This window comes from Dendroctonus ponderosae, unplaced genomic scaffold, assembly GCF_020466585.1.
Source record: "Dendroctonus ponderosae isolate FM_Combo_2020 unplaced genomic scaffold, Dpon_F_20191213v2 Dpon_F_20191213_1, whole genome shotgun sequence".
Classification (NCBI taxonomy): Eukaryota; Metazoa; Arthropoda; class Insecta; order Coleoptera; family Curculionidae; genus Dendroctonus; species Dendroctonus ponderosae.
This window is the reverse complement of record NW_026017110.1, coordinates 44,053,732-44,059,966: the sequence shown is the minus strand read 5'-3', so window position 1 is coordinate 44,059,966 and position 6,235 is coordinate 44,053,732. Positions and strand designations below refer to the sequence as shown.

The 6,235-nt window shown below is 34.8% G+C and overlaps 1 protein-coding gene across 1 annotated transcript in view; it reads right to left on the bottom strand.

The window, feature by feature from the left end:
• LOC125504711 (spectrin beta chain-like) overlaps positions 1-6,235 on the bottom strand; it is a 19,488-nt gene that overhangs the window by 11,251 nt on the left and 2,002 nt on the right. The gene's annotated exons all lie outside the window — the stretch shown is intronic.

Here is a 6,235-nt window from a genome sequence, read left to right as displayed (position 1 = left end):
TCTGTGCACCATTTGGTGATGTTTAATTTAAGGTTCCAATGTATCTAAGTTGGCTATGCCATTTACACATGTCAAATCATTTATTTTATTTGTCATTTTAGACTGCAAAGTCTCTTTTTGATAGATAGAGTAGTATTGTTTTTTTGTAATTGTAGACGTATTGGTAGTTATTTTAATATTATTATTGTGTTGCTAAGTTATAATGAAGAATTATCCAAGAGAAGAGCGTATTGATATGATTTTCACCCTTGGAGAATGTCATAAACATTCTTTATTGGCTTCTCGAGTTTATGCTCAAAAGTTTCCTGAAAGAAATGATCCTAAGCCAACAGTTTTTAAGCGCTTATTACACCAATTTGAGGAAACTGGGAGTGTCAATTATAAAAAACCCATTACAAGGAAATCGGTCACTGAAGATGAAGAAACTGTTTTCGCGGTAATTGGTTCAGTTATAGAAAGTCCAAGTGTTAGTCAAAATCTAATATCCAAAAGTACTAACATTAGTCAATCAAGTATTTCCAGAATTATCAAAAAGCACAACTTTTATCCATATAAAATTCAGCTTTGCCAAGAACTTTATGGAAATGATTTTGTAAACCGAACTGAGTTTTGCATGTGGGTGTTAGATAAAGTGACACAAAATGAAAAGTTTTTCGAAAATGTGTTATATAGTGATGAACGTACTTTTTGTAACAATGGTCTCGTGAATAGGCACAACTTCCATTATTATTCTGATACAAATCCGCGCGCATACAGGGTCATGAAAAATCAAAATAGGTGGTCAGTTGATGTGTGGGGTGGAATACTGGGCCAATATTTAATTGGACCCTATTTTTTTGAAGGACATCTAAATCGTTTGATGTTTCTCCAGTTTCTAATCAACCATCTCTCAATATTATTAGAAAAAGTCCCTTTCAATATTAGAATCAACATGTGGCTTCAATTGGATGGAGCTGCGCCTCATTATCACTGCGAAGTTCGGCAATTTTTAAATGCCAACTTTCAACACAGGTGGATTGGCAGAAATGGGTTTGAAAATTGGCCCCCCAGATCTCCGGACTTAACTCCACTAGATTTCTTTTTATGGGGTACATAAAAGGAATTGTCTACCATACGCTTCCGACAACTTCACACGATTTGAAAACACGCATAAGAGACACTTTTAAACTCCGCAAATGTTGTCCAGAATTAGCAGTTGCTTTGAAAAAAGAATTTACAAGTGCCTGGAAATGGACGGACAACATTTCAAACATTTGTTATAAATAATTTGCCTTTGTTTTACGTTATTGTTGATATGTTATTTAACATTTTAATGAAAAAACTTCAAATGGTGCACAGAACCATTATTTGGTATATTTTGTAAAAAGGCAAAAACTTAGGTATAAACATCCTAGTACCATTCGATAGGTTATTAAAAATTGCATTTCCTGGTAAGCTAAAAAATATGGGGTTCTATTTAAATTAATCAAGTGATAGCCACTTAAATTTCTTATTTTATTAGTTTAAATTTGTAGACACCCTCGATAAAATGGTAAGTTTATTATCATTGGGATATAAAATATGATTTCTTGTTACACTACACTACGAATTACGTTAACATAATGTTACGCTTCCCGGAGTTCGAATGATTCCAGTAAGCAAATAAAATAACACAACAATTTATTGAACTCCCAAATACTAACTATAATAATCACTAACTCAAAACTATAGCTCGCGAATCGAACACACTCTGTATATAGCTTTAAATATTTCCTGTATAGCTGTCTGATTAACTCTCCTTCACTCCGGTCGCCTTGCCGTATTTATATTAGCGCGCAAGGGCTCTCGACGACCTGCGAAGATTCTCCATTTTTCGGGAATTCCATAGCCCAATCGACTATTGCCGTTCGTTCTCGAAGTATCGAGCTAGGCGTCCCGAAAACGCTGGAAGCTGCGTTGCCGCTGTGCGCTAAAAATCAAGCCGCAACAATAACTTAAATAATTCTAAAGTATTTGACACATGAAAATAATATTAGATTTCGATAAAATTCGAATTATTTAAAAAACCTTTAGATTTAGACATTATAAATCTTATTAAAACAAACACTTATTTTTCCCAGAGAATCCAAAAATGCAATAATACATGGGGTACTTCATTTAGAAAAACACAACTTTGATACTTTTAGGGCTTTTGGGACACTCTGTACATTACAAAAATATTTTCAAAATGTGCACCGGCCTCTGTGCGATAGGCCTCTGTGGATTCATCAAATAATACTTTGCAAAAAACAAACGGGCTAGCCGCAAACGTCCGTGCCGTATAGCGTGAACAGCCCTGTATAAGACAATTCATGGAAAATTAGCCAGGAACCCTACATGGACTTATATTTGTGTCAATAACTCGAACACAAAATCAGATACGAAAAAACTGCAAGAGACTAGAAAATTCCTAAATTGAACAGCCAATTCAAAAATTTTAGCAACCAGTCGCCTTACATACGGGTAAAGATTCTAAACACTAGCCTACGTTAAAAATTTGAGCCAAATATTTCATAAACTGTAGGAGTTAAAGAGAAAATCCCAATTTTTGTGTGAAACTTTAACACACTGTATCTCGTTAACTATAAGCCTGAAGAAAAAACTTAAATGAAAACGCGACTTGCTTTGAGGTGCTTTACACGCCCCTGCTCTGTGTTCAAAAGGTTGTGAATCACCCTGTATATGGGTTTATTTGGACACCAATTTGTTTAGCGCTGTGTATCTTCTTTTTCTAATCTAAGTCTACCTACAAGAAATTATTTTCTGTATCTAAACATTTCGTGGAAAAACTCTAATTTAGCTAACGACTTGTGCTTGAAAAACATACATTTCAAATAATCTGCACATTTAATGTTCAGTCTAACAATCACCGTGTTTAATTCATCCACAATTTTTCGATTGTACTGCTTTTGTTTTTTTATATACAGGGTGGTTTTTTAAAAATCTTGAAACACTTAAATATTTCGAAAACGAGTGAACCGAGGAAAAAATGTTTTAAATAAGAAGTTAATATCTGGGAGGGGGAAGTTTATTCGTGTCAGAAAAACAACGCCTACTTCGACCTTGTGCGCTAAGCAGGGGTCAACTTGAGAATTTCAAATGGTAACCTCGACATTTTATTGGAGATTCGAATGTCATAAAATTCGAATGTCAAAAACGGGGAATAATTTATCTAAAACATTTTCTTCGATTTTGACAGGTGGCGCTGTAATCCATCTATTATCCATTTTTTGGCTTTAGATCTGCTGAACTATTATTTTATTGAGACGCTTAAAATTTTAGTGTGACCAATAGCATCTATTAATGTCAGAGGAATATTCAGTCCGAAAATTGTTCGATGATGAAAATCAAATATGTACCTACAAATCAGCAAAACATCTATTTGTTTATTGAAAGTTTATCGGCCGACTTCTCTGTATACAAAAATAATTTTAATTTTTTCTTGCACAGTTAATGTGCCCATATCAAAAATTATAGTAGCTTATTTGAATCAAATTCAAATAGTGGTTCTAACTCAGAACGAAATTAATAAATGTCAAAGTCAACAATTTGAAATTTCTACGCTTTTATCAGCGTTCCTTCAAAATTTATCTCAACTCAATGTAGTGTTGAGATAAATTTTAGATGACTTTGACACCTTCATATTCAAAATACATTTCGAAATGTCACGTATTAGCAATGCGAATTTTCAAACTATTAATGCTATACTTTTAATAAATAGATATATGTTTTGTTGATTTGGAGGTACATATTTGATTTTCATGATCAAACAATTTTCGGACCAAATATTCCTCTGACATTAATAGATGCTATTGGTCACACTAAAATTTTCAGCGTTTCAATTAAATAATAGATAGTTTAGCACATCTAAAGCAAAAAAATGATAATTGATGATATGCAGCGCCACCTGTCAAAATAGAAGAAAATGTTTTCGATAGATTATTCTCACTTTTTGTTGTACTATTCGAATATCAAATAAAATGTTATGGTTACCATTAGAAATTCTCAATTTGGCCCCCTCCTAGCCTATAAGGTCGAAGTAGGCGTTGTTTTTATGACACGAATAAACTTCCCTCTCCCATATATTAACTTCTTATTTGAAACGTTTTCTCCTCGGATCACTCGTTTCCGAAATAGTTTCAAGATAAAAACACCCTGTACATTATAAGTTTTTTTTATCAAAACTGAGTCAATAAGAAAAGTACCGAAATAAAAATGTTTAAAGGCCGCAACATTTCGGTTCGGGCAACTGTTTGCCTTGGAATTTTGCTGTAAAACCCCTGCAAAAAGTAAGCAAAATGTCAAATAATCCCACATGCCTCGTTCTCGTTGATCATCAGGGCGTTTTTATACATTCTCGAAATTGCTTGCAGTTGTCTCACCATTTCTAACGCACGACACGTAGAATTCATCAAAATGTGACTAATTCGCCTTAAGGCGTTCAATCCATATTCATTAAGGGAAAAACATCGTCTAGACTGTAGCAACCCGCAAAGTTTAGTCTGGAAGGTTCGATTAGATTATATTGTGTGATGTTTGCTACAGCTTTGGCTGGAATAATAGATTGAAATTCATCGTGTTATGATGGGAACCACATGCCTTCCAAGTGTTCTTTTACATGCAAGAACTCCCCTGGTTGGAATCTTTAGCCAAACCTGAATTTTAAGGTAAAGGAGGATGTAAACGACAGCGCAAGTTCAGAAAAAAATTCTCTAGCTTTTCAGTATTATTCAGTAAAAATGTCCAAGTTGCTAGTCATTGAGTCTTCCCAGTTTGAGCTGAATGCCAACTCCATTCCGTAATTCTTTTAAAGATCTTTGAAATTAGTATAAATTAGCTGAATTAAGTAAAGGTGGTATATGTACACTTTACCGAGAGCAATTACGTTAACCGGAGCAGACGTTTTCTTCATTTCCAATTGAAAAACACCGAAGCATGAAAATTGACATTGTAAATTGAAGGGAAACATTTTGCACGCACTCCTGATCGGCCGACGAACCAGACAAAGTCCATTATATTAGCTCTGTTGTTCTATATGAGGAACGCTTAAGCAACTCTCATCCGTATTCGCAGCAGCTTTGTCGTTATTAAATTTCGCTTAATAATGTGGTCCGTGGTCGGAAAAACATCAAGAGCTTTGGGATTAACCAGTATTAGGTTATGTCCTTTCGGACGCTGTTTTTGTCCTAATAGAGTTACGGCAAGTTCTATCAGTTCCACAAGTTACAACTCGTTGACAAAAGAGCAACGGATGACTATTGGAAATAATGGATAATTAGAAAACAATCAACATGATGAATGTGGGAAATGGGAAGAAAAACACCGGATCAGATAAACCAAGGCGCGTATAAGTATGAGAAGCGAGAAAATTGTGCGTTTCCGGATTTGCCAAGGATTTACTTAAGATTTCAACCGCATTTACACGCAACAAACCAAATTTGAAAATGAGCTTGCAAAACTATGCTTTTGAGCATTGGAAGCAAACTAGTGAAAAATTACACTAGTAAAAAATTAAAACTATTTCTGATTATATCAATACATGCATACCACTCTCGCAAATGTAGAAAATAATTCAGACAAACTCAAGGTTTTCAAGAAGGCAAAGACCTAAAAGGACGTTGATTTTTACCAATCATGAAGTAAGTTTTTCCGGTGTTTTGGTCTCCCAAAAGGAAGATTTTTTTCCCCTCAAAAACTGATGATTGTTTTAACACTTTGTAAATTATAATTTTTATACAACATGTTTTAATTGTGAATTGGTGTTTGTGGTTTGTGTAAATTTTAAATATGATGATGGCGCTGTTGTCTTGCCGAAACGTAATGAAATAAACGATGATTTGTTAAAATTTTTACTTGGCACTTTGACTGAGACCAGGAAAGATAAGAATATTGTCCCGTGGATGGCCGGATGTCAAACTCTTTCTTTAACTTCCAATTTTTATTCACCTCGGTATAACTTTAACTACGGAACAGGAACAAATTAACTTCAAAATTACCGTCAACTTCACAAACAATAACAATAACAGGCGGAAAACTCGCTCTTCCGACTCGCGGGGTTGAACCTCTTCTGCACTCGGTCTCTGCTGTCACTTCACTGCCTCCCTCTGGTTCTCGTCGCCATTTATATAGTTTCCTCCAGGTAACCCAGATGGTTCTCGAAATCTCCAGAACAGGTGCGAAACTTCCCGCTTGTCAGTGTCATATTTGACAGTAAATG